Source organism: Euphorbia lathyris, chromosome 7, assembly GCF_963576675.1.
Source record: "Euphorbia lathyris chromosome 7, ddEupLath1.1, whole genome shotgun sequence".
In the NCBI taxonomy this organism is placed as follows: Eukaryota; Viridiplantae; Streptophyta; class Magnoliopsida; order Malpighiales; family Euphorbiaceae; genus Euphorbia; species Euphorbia lathyris.
The window spans coordinates 6,258,224-6,278,344 of record NC_088916.1 but is presented as its reverse complement, the minus strand read 5'-3'; the positions used below and the strand labels follow the sequence as shown (position 1 = coordinate 6,278,344).

The 20,121-nt window shown below is 37.6% G+C and overlaps 2 non-coding genes across 2 annotated transcripts; both read left to right on the top strand.

Moving 5' to 3' along the window:
- The first annotated feature begins 4,979 nt into the window (after positions 1–4,979).
- Positions 4,980–5,050, top strand: TRNAG-GCC (transfer RNA glycine (anticodon GCC)). Its single transcript has one exon. It is a non-coding gene; the product is annotated as a tRNA-Gly (tRNA).
- A 7-nt stretch (positions 5,051–5,057) lies between these two features.
- LOC136201819 (small nucleolar RNA snoR114) lies at positions 5,058–5,144 on the top strand. Its single transcript, XR_010674157.1, has one exon. It is a non-coding gene; the product is annotated as a small nucleolar RNA snoR114 (small nucleolar RNA).
- The last annotated feature ends 14,977 nt before the right edge of the window (positions 5,145–20,121 follow it).

The following is a 20,121-nucleotide window of genomic DNA, read 5'->3' as shown; positions in this document are numbered from 1 at the left end:
TCTACGATGGATGGGGTCCATCTCAACAATCTGATGTGTCAGATGATAAAAGGTGTTTCTGAGTTCTTTATTTTTTTCCCCTTCATGCTTTTCCTGTATTTAAAGTTTAATTAATGTTTTAACATTTGAAAAATAAAATTAGAAGTTTTTATAATACTTATGAAATATATAATTGTTGAAAATATATTAGGATCAAATATATAATCGACCCGAAACTTAAATTGGTTAGATTAACTTACGTGTGTAATTAGAATTTAACTTAATTATTACTTAACCATCGATAAACACAATTTTAGTGTTGTTTTACACCGAAATCAGATCCGAAACAGTTGAAAAATTATTTCGGTATCATTATTTTCTTTTCGGTGTAAGAACAATATAAAATAAACAAGTGGTATACACACTAAATCGAAATTAACAATCTTTAAATACAATTTTGGTGTTGCTTTACACCGAACTCAAACCCGAAACCATCTCGAAAAATTATTTTACCGCACCGAATCAAAAACAATTTTCTAATTAATATCATACATAAAAAATCGTTTAATTCAACCAAATAAAAAAGATAGAACATACAACTTTAAAGTCATGAAACAAATGTTGAGATTGAAATAATAAATAATCCGAATATAGATTCATAGGTTACCTTTTGAAGCGTAAAATCCGTTTATATTGAGTGTCGTAGATGGATGGACCTGCGTATCACCGAGCCACAAAGCAACTACACCGAGACACATCCGGAAAAGAGGCGATAATCCACGAATTAAGAAGGAGAGAATGAGACTGAGAGGGAGAGGAGGTGGCGACGACAAGGAGAGGAGTAGGAGAGATGGTTTTCTAATTCACTGTAATTAGATTTAGCTTGTAATGCTTATTGTTCTTTTTTTAGAGTTTTCGTAAGTATGTGAGACAAAATGACATCACGTGGATGACGTCATCCCCGTTCTCTTTAGAGTTAAAAGGCAAGTGCATGATTTAGTGGCCCAAACATAATAGTAGCGGTCCAGATATGACGATCGGAGCTCCAGCCTCCAATTACAAGGGAATCTTCAAGATGCTTATAAGATAAATGATTCCTTTCAGAATACAGTATCCTTGAATTCCTCGAAGGATACGAAATCCTAAGCTCATAAGGACTCATAGAGAAGGTAGGAACACTCTATGTAGTGGATCTTTTGTTCCACAAATGAATACACACTAGAATTAGAGAATGCGACTCGTAGTACCTCTCACTGATGTGGTTGAGTGCTTCCACCAGCAAGACTTCTTTCACAAAGTTAAGATCATGCTTTACGGTCTAGATCGAGGTACATTCCCCTTAAGATTGTTTATTTAATTTTTTCAAAATTTCAGATTAAAAGAACTTGCATCCTAACAGTTTGAATTTTTGTGGAATTAAATCAACAATCCTAATAATTAAGTCTCTATGTATTAGTGCATTTCATAAACTAATACATAGGGGGGCAATTGTTTCACCCTTAATTTAATTTGGGCTAATTTTATAATTAATCTACTTAATTTGGCCCAAATTGGTAAAATAATGGGGTTGGGGGTAATTAGGCAATTAGACAATTTAATTTGGCTTTGATTTGGTATTATTTTGACAATTGTATCTTTTTCATCAAAATGTGCAAGAAATTAGAAGCATTACCGATTTAGTAATTTACCAATTATTCTAGCTAAATTAGGCAATTAACCAATTAGATATATAAGTTACAACACACAAAAACCGTGGAAGTGGAATGTGAGTTAGTGGAGCTGAATGTGGGTTAGTGGAGAGAACGCAGTTGGGAATTTCCTTGCTGGACAGTTATGGAACTTCCTTGCTGAGCAGTTGGGAACTTTCATATTTGTCAGTTATGGAGCAACATTATCGAATCCGGGATCTTCCTTACGGAAAGTTGCAACTTTCTTGCTGAAAATGGAAAACACTTGAAATCAAGAAATATCAAATAGTTGGAAGTGGATTAAAATCAGGAGTAGTGGGGATGGAGCGGTTATATGTTCTTGGAAGTTATTATTAAAAAGAGATTTTTTGGAGGAAAAAAGGACACACAAAACCAGACATAATTCCAATGGTTCTTCAATGGACTTTAGATATTCTGCAAATTTTAGTTAATTTACTATTTCGTTCATCTTTTAATTGTAAGTTCTAGTTTTCTAATTGTTTCAATTACTCAATTTCAAGCTTATTCAATTCAATTCAAGTCTATTTACAATTCTTGGCGGTTTTTCAATTTGGTTAAAATCATTTTTCTAGATTTAACTACGAACTTTAAGCTTTTTCATGTCCTTTAAACTTTTCACACGATCGTCTCATTAGCAGTTAGATTTGACACACGTTTTGGGGCTTTTCTACAAAATCTCTGGCACGCTCACACAGGAATCACAAAGTTAAACAAGACCTTATATATTATTAATAATTTATTCAATTTTACATTATATGTTTCTTAGGTCATTTTTAATAAATTATTTCATTTGTAACTTTGATTTTATGCTACCAGTTCCGTTTGCATTAAACGAAGTTTGAATTACACACATAATCAGATCATTCAGGAGGGGCTTAATGTGTTTAAAAAATAAATGATCAATGACTTAATACCTCTATTTAAATTATTATAGGCTTAATACGTTAAAAAAACAATAGATCAGGGGCATAATATATAATTATCAATAACTTAATCAAGAAAGATTAAATTGATCAAGGACATAAACATACATTTTTCAATTATTTTATTTTCTTTTAAATAAAAGGTACGTGGTTCCATTATTTAGTGAGAAGAGAAGACGGTAACATTGGAGGCACACAAATTGTGTTTAATAAACATTATGTTTACTATATATACTTTATGTTTTTTTTTATTATATGACGTTTTAATTTTTTTAATTAGTTTATTTTATATGTTGTTTTATATTATTAATGTACTTAAAAATAGATCTATTTATGGGCTCGGGTATCCATTCGATCCGTGTCCCATGGATCAGACTTGGACAATAAAATTGTTCATAAGTCCAGTCCGGTCCAGGTTCGTTAAAGCCCGCTTATTTTTGGACGGGTTTGGGATTAATAAAAATAACACGGTCCGGTCCAACCCGGTCTGTCTATTAATATTAATTAATAAATGTATATATTTATATATTAAATATTTATTTTTAATTGAAGGAGCCTAAAATTGTGGAAGCACTTGCTCTTCGTACTTGTCTATGTTGGTTGGCTAGCCCAAACTTCACTAGAGTTGATTTTGAGTCTGATGCTAAAGTCATGGTTGATGTTGTTGCCTCTAGACGTCAAGACCTTTCAGAGTTTTGGTCAATTATTCAAGACTGCAGGGATATCTTAAACTCTCAACCCGATTTTAAACTTGCTTTTATTTCTCGTTTAGCGAATATGGCCGCTCATTTGGTAGCTAGGCGGGCCTGTTCCAATGCTAGCGATTATTTTTTTTCTATTTTACCTGTCTGGTTGTCAAACATTATTTTGGAAGATGCAAATTCTTCCCGTTAATCTATTTGAGGTTTTGCCCAAAAAAAAGTATAATATTTATTTTTTATAATTAATAATTTTATATTTATATTTAGGTGGGTTTATATGTGTTGGGCTTGGGATTTAATTTTTAAGCCCGAGCCCAGCCCGGGTGAGCCCACCTAAATTAATAGTAGGCTGAACTGGACTTGGACCGATCATTTTTACCTAAAAATCCGATAGGCCCGGTCCAACCCGACCCAGCCCGATCCATAGACAAGTCTACTTAAAAATACTTTCTCAATTTTCCCTTATTTATAATAAGAGAAGTTTAGTATTAATGTGTAAATAATCCTATTTAAGTTATAAAAATTAGGGATAAGGTACCAAAATAGATATATGGTTTTTGGAGAAATATCAATTTAGGCTCCACGTACAAAATAGCACCAATATAAGCTTAACGTTTGAAAAATGGTATCAATTTAGGCATCAAGAACGGATTGGACATGTCATTCCTACTACTTCGTTAAGTTTTGATTTCTCCCTCCACGTACAATTGAAAGAACTTAACGGAGTAATATCAATGACATGTCTCATTCCGTTATCGAGACTTAAATTGGTACCCTTTTTAAACGTTAAGCCTATATTGGTGATATTTTGTACGTGAACCCTAAATTTATACTATCCTAAAAACCATAGTTCTATTTTGGTACCTTAGCCCTAAAAATTAAGAAGAGAGATTTTTTTTTCTTCTCTTTCTTCCTCTTTTATCAAAACCCCCTCATTTATCAAATACACAATTTTTCTTATTTTGTGAATCTACTTTGAAGAGGAAGAGGGAAGTTTGTCTTCCTTCTTCCTCTTCCCGCTCGGTTAGATTTACTGTGTTTTTTTATTATTGTTATTTTTTTGTTTGTGTTCATATACTTCATCTAATTTCTTTATTCGCTTGAATTGCATCAGTTTTCTATTATTCTTCCGTTTATACCTTTTTTGAATTTAGCACGAGCGGAAACGGCTTATCTTGTTCGTGGATCAATGGATCTACGTGGTTGCAACAAAAGAAAGGATTTACATCCGATTGTTCAGAATGGCTTAAATGATGATGAGTGGATTGCAGATGCTTTTCTACGGATTTGGATTTATGAGAAGTATATTTTTTCTTATTCTTTTATGTTTTTAATACCTTTTATGGTTATTTCTGCTCTTTGTAGTCATTTTAGTGCCTTTATAGATCTTGTAAGGTTTTTATTCCTTATGTTTGTTTGTTGTACTTGTTGTTTGTTCATCTATTGAAAATACAACTATTTCCATCAAAAAAGAAGAGAGATTTTTCACATGGAAAATAGAAATTTAGGAAAATAGTATTAAAGATAAATTAGTTATTTTAATAGTGTAATTAATGTTATATTTGTTTTGATGAAAAACTTTAAACGACTTATAAATGATGAAAAACTTTAAACGAGTTATAAAAAAAATGGATAGAATATTAATGTTTTTGATAACAATACACAAAGCACCAGTGGTCTAGTGGTAGAATAGTACTCTGCCACGGTACAGAGCCGGGTTCGATTCCCGGCTGGTGCATTTTAAAGAGCTGTGAAGACATCAACACCTTCTATTATGGATGGGGTCCATCTCAATCATCTGATTCTAGATGCGAAGAGGTGTTTCTGAGTTCTTTATTTTTTTCCCTTCATGCTTTTCCTGTATTTAATTAGTGTTTTAACATTTGAAAAATAAAATTAAAAGTTTATATAATACTTATGAAATATATAATTGTTGAAAATATATTAGGATCGAATATATAATCGACCGAAACTTAAATTGGTTAGATTAAGTTACGTATGTAATTAGGATTTAACTTAATTACTTAACCATTATTTAACTTAATTACTTTTTTTTTTTTGAAACAAAGATGAAATTCATTCCTTAAACCAAATCAGCAATAATAGACTCCTGTAACCAATCCGGAGCAGAAAAAGACACAAACTCGTTAGTATTGGACAGGGCATGTCGTGCAACGACATGAGCTCCCTTGTTCGCTAGGCGTGGAGAGAAGGACACTTTATAATCGTGTCGACAATTTAACAAAGACTTACAATCCTGAATAATTGACCCATAAACTGACAAGTCTGGATCAGACGAATTGACACTATTAACCACAGTCAATGAATCACTCTCAAACAAAACATTAATACAATTAAGGTAAATACACCAATGCATTGCATCCCGAAACTTAAATTGGTTAGATTAAGTTACGTATGTAATTAGGATTTAACTTAATTACTTAACCATCGATAAACACAATTTTAGTGTTGTTTTACACCGAAATCAGATCCAAAACAGTCTTGAAAAATTATTTCGCCACATATAAAAATAAAAAATAATTTTCTACTTAATATCATCGTACATAAAAAAAACCGTCTTACTCATTCAAACGGATAAAAGCGACAGATCACATAACCTTAAGGCTGTGATACCAATGTCGAGATTAAAATAATAAATAATCCGAATAAATAAACGGGTTCATGGGTTATCTTTTGAAGCGTGAAATCCGTTTATGTTGATTGTCATAAATGAACGAACTTGCGTATCACCGAATCACGAATCAACTACACCAAAACACATCAAGAGAAGAGGTGATAATCCACGAAATAAGAACGAGAGAATGGGACTGAGAGGGAGGGGAGGTGGCAGCGACAAGGAGAGGAGCGGAAGAGAAAGTTTTCTAATTTATTTTAATTAGGATTATTATTTTCTTTTCGGTGTAAGAACAATATAAAAAAACAAGCGGTATACACACTAAATCGAAATTAACAATCTTTAAACACAATTTGGGTGTTGCTTTACACCGAACTCAAATCCGAAACCATCTAGAAAAATTATTTCGCCTCACCGAATCAAAAACAATTTTCTAATTAATATCATGTATAAAAAATCGTTTCATTCAACCAGATAAAAAAGACAGAACACACAACTTTAAAATCTTGATACAAATATCGAGATTAAAACAATAAATAATCCGAATAAATAAACAGATTCATAGGTTACATTTTGAAGCGTAAAATCCGTTTATATTGACTGCTGTAGATGGACAAACCTGTGTATCACCGAGTCACAAATCAACTACATTGAGACACATCGGGAGAAGATGCGATAATCCACGATTTAAGAGCGGAAGAACCAAACCGAGAGGGAGAGGAGGTGGCGACGAAAGGAGAGGGGCGGGAGAGATGGTTTTCTAATTCATTATAATTAGATTTAGCTTGTAATGCTTATTGTGCTTTTTTTTTTTTAGTTTTCATAGGTATGCTTATTGATATGAGTCAAAATGATATCACGTGGATGACATCATCCCCGCTCTCTTTAGAGCTAAAAGGCACGTGCAGGAATTAGTAGCCCAGACACAATAGTAGCGGCCTAATAGTAGAGGCCCAGATATGACGATCAGAGCTCAAGCCTCCAATTACAAGGGAATCTCCTAGAATCCTACGAGATAAAGAACTCCTCACAGAATTTGGAATCCTCGAGGGATACGAAATCCTAAAAGCTCATAGAGAGGTGACAACCTTAACATAAAAAACCTATAAATAGACATGTAATGACATCAAATATAATACGTTAACTATTATTTTTAAACTAGTCCATACTCTTCAATTTGGTCCCAAACAAAAATTGACTTAGACATTGAAACCGGTTTGCCGGACTCCAACCTTCTCTAACCTACGTTAATGTTTTGTAAGTTATCTACATAGTCGGGTTACACGTAATCAGAATTAACACTTATATATTAAGCATATGATTAATAAGCCTAACTCATTAACTTTAACCATGTTGCTCACTCTTTAACTAGTGATGCCTTGAGTTTGGCCACGCTTTCATTTTGGCAAACCGAGTCTGTTTCTTTTAGTGCTCTTTTTGTTAAAAGATGTAATAAGCCTTCAAAGTTAATATATTCATAAAGCATTTCGTCAAAAAAAGAAGATAAACTCTTGCAACACAAACGGCAATGCTTGTGTTAGAATTTTATAACAAATTCATTTAAACAAAATCTATTTTTTTTATATAAAAACCAAAACAAAACAAATTTTTAAAACAAAATAATACAGGTAATTATGCAATGATATAAATCTGTTCCGGAACGTGTTAGTTTTAATCGTAAACTAATAAAGATGTTCTTCTCTAGCTATTAGAAGGAGTGATTCCCGGATTTACGGTCTAAATCCGTAGGAAGATAAAGAATTCCCCCATTGTTAAAAGTTAGACACTCTCAATGAAGAAGATGATAAAATTAATATCCCTAAAAACAATATTTGATAGCTTTAGTTATTTTCTTTTAGTTTTTGATTATCTAATAATTTACTTAAAATTGAAAAAACTGTAATAAAATTAAATGCTCAATTTTTAAAAAAGGACCGCCGTCAGCTAGGAGCCGCTTAGATCCATCGGGAACCGTCTAGAACCGTCCTGAGCGGTAAAAAATCAGTAAACCAACATATATCTACTAATTTAAAAAAATTGGAACAATATTCTAAAAATCACCGCCTGGGCTGATTTTTAAAACACTGGCCATCAACGACCTCTTCCATCTCTAGAGAATAAGAAATCATCATAGATTCTCTTCCCTATTCAGAAGCCGTGTCAGAACGGATTTGTAGCACACACATGGGCGTAGACAAGGGGGTCCGAGCTCCTCCGGCTGCCGAAACCACCTTGATCTCGGGTAGTTTCGGCCCCCGTCTCAATTTTTTTTTATTGGAGTGTTGAAATAGCCCTCCAAAAATAGCTCATTACGTGTTAGGCTTGTCCAAAATTTAAAATTTCAATATTTTGGACCTATTATTCCCTAAATCCAAATTTCTATTTTTTTTTGGAGTGTGTTAGGCATCTCTAAATCCAAATTTCTAATTTTTTTAGGCCTGTTAGGCCTCTATAAATACAAATTTCTATTTTTTTTTCCTATTAGGCCTATCTAACTCCAAATTTCTATTTTTTTTTGGTCTGTTAGACCTCCCTAAATCCAAATTTATAATTTTTATTTGGCCTGTTAGTCCTCCCTAAATCTAAATTTCTATTTTTTTGGCATGTTAGGCCTCCTTAAATCCATATTATTATTATTTTTCGCCTGGTAGGCCCTCTGAAATCAATTTTTTTTTTAATTTTTTTTACCTGTTCAGCCTTCTCTAAATCCCATTTTTTACATGTTAATGTTGGTCCCGTGTAACTTAATATGATTAGTTCCAAGGGGGGGGGGGGTTAGGAACTAATGTAACTTTTTCGCTTAATAATGCTGACTTAATTAAATGTTTGATAATTTAACTCAGCTTTAGGTCAGCAAGACTGAGAGAAGTATGAGACAGCTTTAATCAGACACTGACTAGAGCTGTTTCAATTGTGAGTTGGGAAATAACTCTTTTGGTCAGCTTCCAACTCAGCACTCTGATTACTCAGCGTCGGCTTATACAAATTATATACTGAGTAAATTAAGCAAGCAACACACACAAATATATCAAGAGATAGAGTTAGAGATTACTCAGCAGTCTTATCCTGGTTCGGCCTCACCGCCTACGTCCAGTTCCCAAAATCCCTCCGGGCTTTTTCAATCCACTACTGAGCTCTTTAAAGGTAGAGCACAAACCGTTTCCAATAGCAATTGAGTATGCAAGAGTACCGTCCTCTATTTGTCTACTCAATCCTATCAACCACTGAGCGCTATGACCGAACACTCAGATTTTCTCTACCACTGAGTACTAAAACCGAGTACTCAACATCACTCTTCTAACCTTTATAATTGATACAAGATTGTTCTCACTAAATAAAGAACACTTTAGATGAATACAAATTCACTCTAGACTTTTACACAATGATTGGAAATTTGGTGTAAGAGCTTGCTTTCTTTTCAGACATCTTCTATTTTAGATTTTCATTCTTGTGAAGATTTGCTTTTCTGTCTGTATTTGCTTGCATGTGTCGTTAAGATCCAAGTGATGAACCTGTCCTTTTATAGTGGATTCTGAAGCTTCAAATCATTTGAATTCCGACATATCCGTTGGGAGTAACGGTCTTCTTTTATCATTGAATGGTCAGCTTCCAGAATCGCAGGCCAATCATGTCTTCTGATTTGCACAGGAGGCAGGCTTGCCAGTTTCATCTTCTTGCTCCAATTTTTGTCTCTTAGCGCCAGGTTTGTCTTCTACCCAAACGCCAGACGGTCCATGCGTCTCGAAAAGGTCTGTGATCATATTTCCGAGGCTTCTGATTTGTTGCAGAGATCTGTCGGACCTTGTCTTTTAGTAAACGGATCATTGGCGCTGACCTGACGAATACACAGCTTGATTGTTCGACTTTGCCTTTAAGATTTCCTTTGTCGGGACTGAGTTATATTTTACTCAGCTTCTATGCTCGGCGTCGCCTTCAAGCGTTATTCTGAAGAAGACTTTTCTTTTAACGAGGCTGAGTTATATTCAACTCAGCTTCTGATGTGTGTCTTTGCTTATGCTGACTTCGTTCTGTCTTTCTTTTTGCTTAGTTCATGTTCTCATTAGTTAATATACTCAACATTGAACAAACACATTAGTACAATTAAATCAAAGCACTTAAATTTAATTGTCTTAATCATGGGATTAACTTAAATAATTTTGTCAAATCAAAATCATGTGGAAAGGTGTTTCAACAAACTCCCCCATTTTGATGTTGGTAAAAGTATTTAATTAAGGAACTCAGTGTTGAGTAACCCACATGATTGATGCCCTTTTTATTCTTCTGAGATTACTCCCCCGTAAGGGTTGCATCTGTTGACTTAGTTCAGTTCTAAACCTTCTAAGATTTAATCGAAAAGAGTCTAAGGTCAATACTTGGAACATGTGGTCATAACTCAGTTTTGATACTTATCTATTTTAGGCATCAGAGATATTATGTTAAGTTCAAGTATGAGAGTTGGATTCATTTATCAAGGTTGGGGTGCACTGAGTATGATTTACTTGATTATTCTCTATGTTCACAAGTTTTAATTTGTTGTTCAATGAGTAGTTGTATGTGACAGATCATCATATAAACACAGCACTTAAGCATCGCATATATAAATACAGTTTGGATAAAAGATGCTTATATATAAAATTACTCAGCTTAACATGAACATGCCATACAATATAAGTTACAAGCAAAGACTATGGACTATTGCTAGTTCTATTTCTTAATATTGGCTTGAACTTGATTTGACTTGGGTTTGGTTTGGGCAGTTCGTTGTTGCTGAGTGTGGGTGCTCGGAATAGCAGAAGTTGAGCCAGGAGGCTTCTGCTGAGTTCCGGCAGCTGGCAGTTTAGCTTTACTTTTCTCCCCCGGTTTCTGCTGAGTTCCGGTAGCTACTTGTTTAGCTTGGCTAGGTTGGCCTTTCTCCCCCGTTTTTCCAGCATCAGATGATTGAATGGGAGGTGCCAGGAACTTCTCTTGTTGAACAGCATGAGTCAGGATAGAGGAATAGTGTTGCATGTGACCCGTACTCTCCCTAAGACCCTTAAACACTTGCATGCCATCAGCCATCGTCAAAGCAGGGATCTTGATATTGGCGCTGAGCATGCTGAGTAGATACTTAAGAGATTTCCCAACCCAAGTAATTGAGTCCGTCATTCGGGCATAAGATTGATAATACATTTTGAGCAATGCAGAATCATATGACTGACGTTGAACGTTAATCTGCCGGACATGTGCAAGGGTTGACCTAGTGCAGTGTAGAATGTCATTTGTCTTGACCTGGTCAGTGTCCATCTCTTCTTTGCTTTAGTTGAGTAGGCGAATGGCTTCACCAATCTGTTCAATAGAGCACTGAGAAGAGGAGGAGATTAGTTCACGAGCTCCGGTCAGTTCGGAGGTCAGCTGGGAGAAAAGTTGATGGACCTCATCAGAGGTTGCATATGTTGAGTTCACAGCTGATAAGGCATTGAGTTTTCCTTCGATGGAGTTCATGTGATTCACCATCATCAGCTGGAGTTCAGCCAGCTTCATTATAAATTCCTGCTTGGGCTGTTGAGAGACTAAAGACGTCATGACACTCATTAGTTCTTTGAGACCCTTAAGTTCGGTCAGAAGTTGAGTGACAGAGGAGAATTGGGTTGGCTCAGCAGGAATAGACCCAGCAGCATCGGCGTGAGACTGATCAATATCTTAAAGTAGAGCTTGAGCTGAGTCAATGATTTTCTGTCCAAACTCAAAAGCATTCAGATAAGTGTAGGATTCACCAGTGTTATATGCAGGGGCCGTAATGTTGTCAGCACCGGATAGAGGAGGTGTTTGGTGCTGCCCAAAAGTGGAGGTGACAGCTTGGTCAGCAGCTGCACTTTTATCTAGGCCAGCAGCAGGGGCTGACTGGTTTTCTGTCTGCTTGATAGGAGTAGGAAGAGTTTGATCAGCAGAGTTATTAACCTGCTCAGTGTCAGTCTGAGGTTGAGTAGAGTTTTGAGGTTGAGGTAACTCAGAGCTGGCTTGAGCAGGAGGAGTTTCCTTTGCTAACTCGTTGGGTTGAGCAGCATGGACTTCGAGCACTTGCTCAATGGAAGGATGAGCAGAAGTGTCGATAGAGATTGGACCCTTAGTAGCTTTTGGGTCGGCTTGTTCCTCAACTCGAGAAACAGAGGCTTGTTTTTCCTTCACTTGGTCGGGAGTGGGTTCAATGATATCTGTGAAGAACTGGAATTGAAGCCCAGTGAGATCAGTGATTGGGTCCCTCAGTGGAGATTCATCTAATAAGTCTATGACTTTGGGTTTTAGAGCCTTACGTTTGAACCGCTTTTCTGTGCTATCTTTTTGAGTTGTGGTTTGAGGAGAAGGATCAGCAGTAATAGAGTCAAGGGACTCAGAGGAAGAGTTGTGTCCAAGGTTAGCATCAAGGTCTTCCACAACCTTGTCCTTCACTGGTGACTCAGCTTGGTTCTCAGCAGGTTGCTCAGCAGCACCTGTGTTACTTGGCTCAGCAGAACCCGTCATGTCAGCTTGAGGCTGACCCTCAGTACCGCCCTGTTCTTCCTCCTGATCACAAGGAGTCTTCTCCAAATCAATTTTTTGACTTCGCACGAAGTGTGATTCCTTTGTAATCACAAAGTTAAGTGGGTTAGCATCTATCGGCTTCAACCCAGAGGTTTTCTTCCTCTTCAGAGGCTGATCAGGTGTTTTCTTACTTTCTTCCTCAGTCTCAACTTGCCTTTTCTGTTTCTCAGCTGACTTAGGTTCCCCTTGAGCTTGCTCAGCAAGAGCAGCTTTCTTCGCACTAGATACTATCCTAAGCTTCTTCGGAGCTGTGTTAATGTCTTTGGTTGAGGTTTGGCCAGCTTTCATCTTTCTGTCCTGCCTAGTGTGCTCAGCGGGTGCTTCTTCAACCATAACTTTCTTGCCTTTCTTGGTTACCTTAGCATAAGCTTCCTTAGCAACATCTGCTCCAGTCGTAACTCCCTTCCCTTTCTTAGGCTTGATAGGATGACTGTGGGCCAGTGTGAATAAGATTCCCGAGGTGATCTCAGTCCCTTCTATGTCAATTTCTCCCTTAAGGCTGACCTGGAAATCCTGATGTATTTTAGTGATGAGCGACCCCATCCGAAGGATCCCGGTGCTGCGTTGAAAAGCTCCGATAAGGAAGACGGGCATGTTGAGTGGCTTGTAATTCAGCATGTGCCAGATGAAGCACTGCTCAAAGTTAGATGCTGATGAGGAGGAGTTGACCTTAGGAAAGAGAAAGTTGGTCAGGATGTAGTGTGCTTGCTTTTGAGCCTGACCCATACACGTACTGGGAATTTCTCCTTTGTGGTTCTTGGGTTTGTAGAATTCAACGACGTAATGAACCCTTTTGTAGTCATTTGTGCATCGCAACTCAGCACCTTCTGCTTTAAGATTTAGCAGGGTAGCAAGGTAAGAGGGGGGGTGATGGTGATTGCCTTATTCTTGACCTTAGTGATCAAATAATCCTCATCGTCCTCAGCGACTGCTAGGTTTTCATAGAACTCCTTTACCAGTTGCGGATAAGTCGTTGTAGGCATATAGAAGAGGTCGGTCCACCCATTTTTGGAAATCCAGTCACAGAAGGGTTTTTCTTCATTTATGAAGCTCCCGGAAAACCATCGGGAATGATATACGTTAAGGCCTTTGATGCTATTGAAGACCTTGAAGAACTTCTTTTCCCTAGGCTGCTTCTTCTTCTTCTTCTTCTTCTTAGAAGGAGTAGTTTGGTCAGTGTAAGGGTTTTCACCGAGGATGCTGACCTCGGGCATAGCTTGGTCATACTGACCATGGATTTGTCCTTGAGACTCTGAGGAGGTCTCCTTATATTCCTGCTCAACAGGAGAGGCTGGGTTAATGTCTGAGCGGTTGTCGACGTATTGCTCGTTGGAGTTGTTCTGGGAATCACTAGACATGGTGTTCTTGATGGTTTGAGAAATGCAGAAGATTAAGGAATTGAGAGAGAGAAAGAGATCAAGTGCGATAAGTTTCAAGCGTAAAGAGAAGTTAGTGGGAATTCATCCACTATTTATAGTCGGAGCGCGTCGATCTGATAGGTCAGAATGGCGGTTTGATTTCGAAACGTTCAACGGCTTTGAATTCTGACATTTATGACACGTTCGGTGCATGGGTTCCTAATCATTACGCTTATGTCATCCTAGGTGGCTACTTAAATTCGCGTGCAAACATTAAATTTCGCAAGTTATCTTACTCAACATCTAGAATGCTAAACGTTTGGAGTTCCGAGTATGTTGTTTCGTATAGAAAGGATGTTTAGCATGCTTAGTAACTCAGCACATAGTAATCACTCAATATGTATGTCTACTCAGCATAAAGTGATTTCATGTCATTCATGTTAGCTTAGCATATGATAGTTACTTATCATATAGTAATCACTCGGCATATTATAATCACTCAACATTTATTTAGCGCAGAAAACTTATTGAAGAGGATTAGGCATACCGATAGCTTCCCTTAGTATGCTGAACTGCTCACAGACCAGTGGCTTCGTGAAGATATCCACAAGCTATTCATCCGTTGGAACATAAGTTAGCTTGATCTCACCCTTGAGTACATGGTCTCTGATGAAGTGATGCCTAATGCTGACATGCTTCATCCTACTGTGTTGGATTGGATTTTTGGATAAGTCAATGGCACTCTTGTTGTCGCATTTGACTTCGATTGTTTTTGTTTATACTCCATAATCCTCCAGCTGTTGCTTAATCCATAGGACTTGTGCCACACAGCTTCCAGCAGCAATGTACTCAGCTTCAGTGGTTGACAGGGCAACTGACGACTGCTTCTTGCTGAACCAAGACACTAGACAGCTTCCAAGGAAGTGACATCCTCCTGAAGTACTTTTACGCTCCACTTGTCTCGTCCATAGTCAGTGTCAGTGTATCCAATAAGTGTGAAGTCATTTGTGTTTGGATACCATAAACTTGCATTTACTGAGCTCTGCAAATATCTAAAAATTCTTTTCACAACTATATAGTGAGATTCCCTGGGGCCAGCTTAATATCTAGCGCAGTAACATACTGAGTACTGAATGTCTGGCCTACTTACAGTTAGATAAAGTAGAGAGCCAATCATACCTCGATATAACTTGTTATCTACTGACTTACCTTTCTCATCAGCACAAAGCACCGTGTCAGTACCCATTGGGGTAGATATGGGCTTACATTCTTCCATATCAAATTTCTTCAATATCTCCTTAGCATACTTGGTCTGACTAATGAAGATGCCATTTTTACCTTGTTTGATTTGAAGTCCAAGAAAGAAGTTGAGTTCTCCCATCATTAACATCTCAAACTCAGTTTGCATCTGTTTGCTAAACTCCTTGCACATAGCTTCGTTAGTAGCACCAAAGATAATATTATCTACATATATTTGTGCCAACATGGTATCTTTACCCTTTTTCTTAATGAATAAGGTTGTGTCAGCTTTTCCCCTGACATAGTTCCTGGTCAGCAGGAAACTGGTCAACCTTTCATACCAAGCACGTGGTGCTTGCTTCAGGCCGTACATAGCCTTTTTGAGTTTATAAACATGGGTTGGGAATTTCGGATCCTCAAACCCCGGAGGCTGACTAACATAAACCTCCTAATTTATAACTCCATTAAGAAATGCACTTTTTACATCCATTTGGAACAATTTAAAATTCATAAAGCTAACATATGCACACAATATTCTAATTGCTTCTAATCTAGCTACGGGTGCAAAGGTCTCACCATAGTCAATACCTTCCTGCCGACTATAACCTTGAGCTACAAGTCTGGCTTTGTTTCTGACTACGTTACCTTGTTCGTCTAGCTTTTTGCGAAATACCCACTTTGTTCCTATGGTCTTTTGATTCTTAGGTTTAGGCACTAGATCCCATACTTCGTTTCTCTTAAATTGATCAAGTTCTTCTTGCATCGCATTAATCCAGAATTCATCGTGCTCAGCTTCGGAAAAGTTCTTCGATTCATGAACAGAGACAAAGGCCACATTACTAAGATATCTCCTGAGTTGATTTTTTGTCATCAGGGTGTTCTCAGCAGCATCAAGAATGGACTTCTCTGAGTGTCCTCTTGGAATCTTGATCTCTTTTGGCAGTGTTGAGTTTTCAGGAGTTGGTGTTTCAACAATTTCTATAGGGTTATATTGGTCAGCAAGGATAATTTCAGGTTCATTTTTACATTTGGTTAGTCCTTGAGGTGATGACTCAGTGGCTCCATTTTGGTCAGCGCAAGCTGAGCATGGGTCATCTTCGGTAGGTTGACTTATCTTCCCTGCAGGGTCAGTTTCATCGAACTCAATATGTACCGACTCTTCTACGACCTGAGTTCGTTTATTAAACACCCTATATGCTTTGCTGTTTGTTGAGTATCCTAAGAAGATAGCTTCATCAACTTTTGAATCAAACTTAGCAAGGTTGTCTTTTGTATTAAGAATAAAGCATTTACAACCAAAGGCACGAAAGTATCCAATGTTAGGTTTTCGTCTTTTCCAAAGTTCATAGGGGGTTTTCTTAAGTATAGGTCTAACTAAAGCCCTATTGAGTATATAGCAACCTGTGTTGACAACTTCACCCCAGAAATACTTTGGAAGCCTATTCTCACTCAGTATTGTCCGGGCTATTTCAACTAAGGTTCTGTTCTTCCTCTCAACTACCCCATTTTGTTGAGGAGTTCTAGGAGCAGAAAAATTATGGTCAATGCCGCTGACTTCACAGAATTCCTCAAACTGTTGGTTTTTGAATTCTTCGCCATTATCACTTCGGATGTGAGCTAACTTTAGGTCTTTGTCATTTTCAAGTTTTCTAATCAGTGTTGAGAACATCTCAAAAGCTTCATCCTTGCTACTCAGCAAGATGACCCAAGTATACCGAGAGAAATGTCTACAATGACTAAGGAAAATCTCTCACCACCCAAGCTCAGCGGCTGGACTGGTCCGAAAAGATCCAAGTGTAGTAATTCCAATGGACGCTTGGTTGAGACTACATTTTTACTTTGAAAAGACTTTTTGGTTTGTTTACCTTGCTGACAAGCATTGCATAATTGATCCTTCTCAAATATAAGTTTGGGTAATCCCTCAACTAATTGCTTTCTTGCTAATTTGGCAAGGAGGTCCATGCTTACATGACCAAGTCTCCTATGCCATAGCCAGGAATTATCTTCCTTTGACATTAAGCATATATTTTTCGAAAACTTCTTTTCTAAACTCAGCATGAAAACATTGTCAACACGAGGGGCAGTTAAAATCAAATCATTTGTTTTACCCTCGAGTATCCGACGCTCAGTAGCATCAAATACAACCTTTCTACCGCTATCACACAGCTGAGCTATGCTCAATAGGTTATATTTGAGGCCCCTGACTAGGGAGACTAACTCAATAGTAGGATTACCTCCAATAGTACCTGATCCCACTATCTTACCATTTTTGTTGTCTCCGAAACTCACATTTCCTCCTCGTTTATGCACAAGTGTGATGAACTGAGTTTCATCACCAGTCATATGCCTCGAGCATGCGCTGTCAACGTACCATATCTTTGACTTCTCAGCACATCTCAGGCTCACCTGCAATTGAACTAGTTATCTTTAGGTACCCAATTCTTTTTGGGTCCTCGTTTGTTAGACTGAATAGGTGAAGCATCATATTTTATTTTGTGATGACATACGTTTATGGTCAGCATGATGGTGCTGAGCATACCAACACACACTTACAGTGTGTCCTCTCTTTCCATAACAGTCACACTGACTGTTCTGCTGAGTGTACCGGCTTTTCTGACCAGTACCAGAATACTCAGCATTTGGATAGAACCTTTTCTTAGCCGATGAACTCAACTGGTTCTGTATTGAAGTGATGTCCTTTCTCAGTTTCTTAGAATCTGATTGGACTTCTGAGACAAACCGATGCATGATTTTTAGATTTTCATCTTGCCTGGTATTGTCCTGGAGTAGATGTCGGAGGTCACTGAGTTTGACCTCTTCAATCTCATCACACCGCCTGCTGAGTGCTCTTATTTTCTTGTTACACTTTTTGATCAGTGTATAGAGATCACTCAGGGCATTAACCATTTCATTTCTGAGCAAGGATATGGATGTTACCTCGTTGGGGTGTTCCTCATGATCAGACTCATCGGAGAAGTCATCTTGCTCAGATCGGCAGTCGTCAACAGCTTCGTCAGCCATAAAACAGATGTTTGCTGACTCAGTGGCATCAGCTTCTGATGAGGTTGACTCATCACTGTCACTCCATATGGCCACCATTGCCTTTCTACTACCGTTCGTTTCTTTCTTCAGAGTAGGACAGCTTGACTTGATGTGCCCAGTTTGATGGCATTCGAAACAAGTAACAGGCTTGGAGCTGTCCTTCTTATGTTTGTTGTCGCTAGACTCAGCTCTATATTTGTCACTTCTTTTGAATGACCTTTTTCTTTTCTTGTCGCTTTTCCTAAACAGCTTCTTCATCTTCCTGGTAAACATGGCCATTTCCTCATTATCTGATGAGTCAGCTTCGGTTGAGTCGGCTTTCATGACAAGAGATTTTTGCTTCTTGTCCTCAGTTTTCTCTTTAGCCTCAAAGTTTTTCATGGAGATCTCATGGGTCAACAGAGATCCAATCAGCTCATCATATTTATACGTGGTCAGGTCCTGAGCTTCTTCTACAGCTGTCTTCTTACCTTGCCAGCTTTTGGGGAGACTTCTCAAGATTTTCTTCACCTGTTCTTCTTCTGTGAAGTTCTTGCCGAGTCTCTTAAGCTCATTTATGATGTTGGTTAATCTTGCATTCATCTCAGAGATGTCTTCATTATCATTCATCTCGAACAGCTCATATAGCTGCATATGCTGATTCACCTTGGACTCATTGACCTTGCTTGTTCCTTCATAGGTCACCTCCAGCTTCTTCCAGATTTCCTGTGCTGACTCATAACCTGAAATTTTGTTGTACTCTGCAGCATCTAACGCACAGTGAAGCATTATTTTGTAATTTTTTAAGGTCATTCCCTGACCACTTAGACTCACTCTTGACAGATTTTACTCCGTCAATAATTTCATAGGGAACAAACGGGCCTTGGACTATAGCCAACCATGCACTCATGTTTGTAGCATGAATGAAGTTTTTCATTATGTTCTTCCAAAATGTATAATTTGACCCGAAGAACAGAGGATGCCGACTAACTGATAATCCCTCAGGGAGTATCTATGTTGTTTGATTTCCTGGAAGGAAACGAGTGTTGTTCTCAGCCATTTACAGGGATCAGCTCAAGATAGTTTTATCTTGGATAGTGAGCTACTGCACTCTGATACCACTTGTTGGTCCCGTGTAACTTAATATGATTAGTTCCAAGGGGGGGGGGGGGGGTTAGGAACTAATGTAACTTTTTCGCTTAATATGCTGACTTAATTAAATGTTTGATAATTTAACTCAGCTTTAGGTCAGCAAGACTGAGAGAAGTATGAGACAGATTTAATCAGACACTGACTAGAGCTGTTTCAATTGTGAGTTGGGAAATAACTCTTTTGGTCAGCTTCCAACTCAGCACTCTGATTACTCAGCGTCAGCTTATACAAATTATATACTGAGTAAATTAAGCAAGCAACACATACAAATATATCAAGAGATAGGGTTAGAGATTACTCAGCAGTCTTATCCTGGTTCGGCCTCACCGCCTACATCCAGTCCCCAGAATCCCTCCGGGCTTTTTCAATCCACTACTGAGCTCTTTAAAGGTAGAGCACAAACCGTTTACAATAGCAACTGAGTATGCAAGAGTACCGTCCTCTATTCGTCTACTCAATCCTATCAACCACTGAGCGCTATAACCGAACACTCAGATTTTCTCTACCACTGAGTACTAAAACCGAGTACTCAGCTTCACTCTTCTAATATACAAGATTGTTCTCACTAAATAAAGAACACTTTAGATAAATACAAATTCACTCTAGACTTTTACACAATGATTGGAAATTTGGTGTAAGAGCTTGCTTTCTTTTCAGACAGCTTCTATTTTGGATTTTCACTCTTGTGAAGATTTGCTTTTCTGTCTGTATTTACTTGTATGTGTCGTTAGGATCCAAGTGATGAAACTGTCCTTTTATAGTGGATTCTGAAGCTTCAAATCATTTGAATTCCAACATATCCGTTGGGAGTAACGGTCTTCTTTCATTATTGAATGGTCAGCTTCC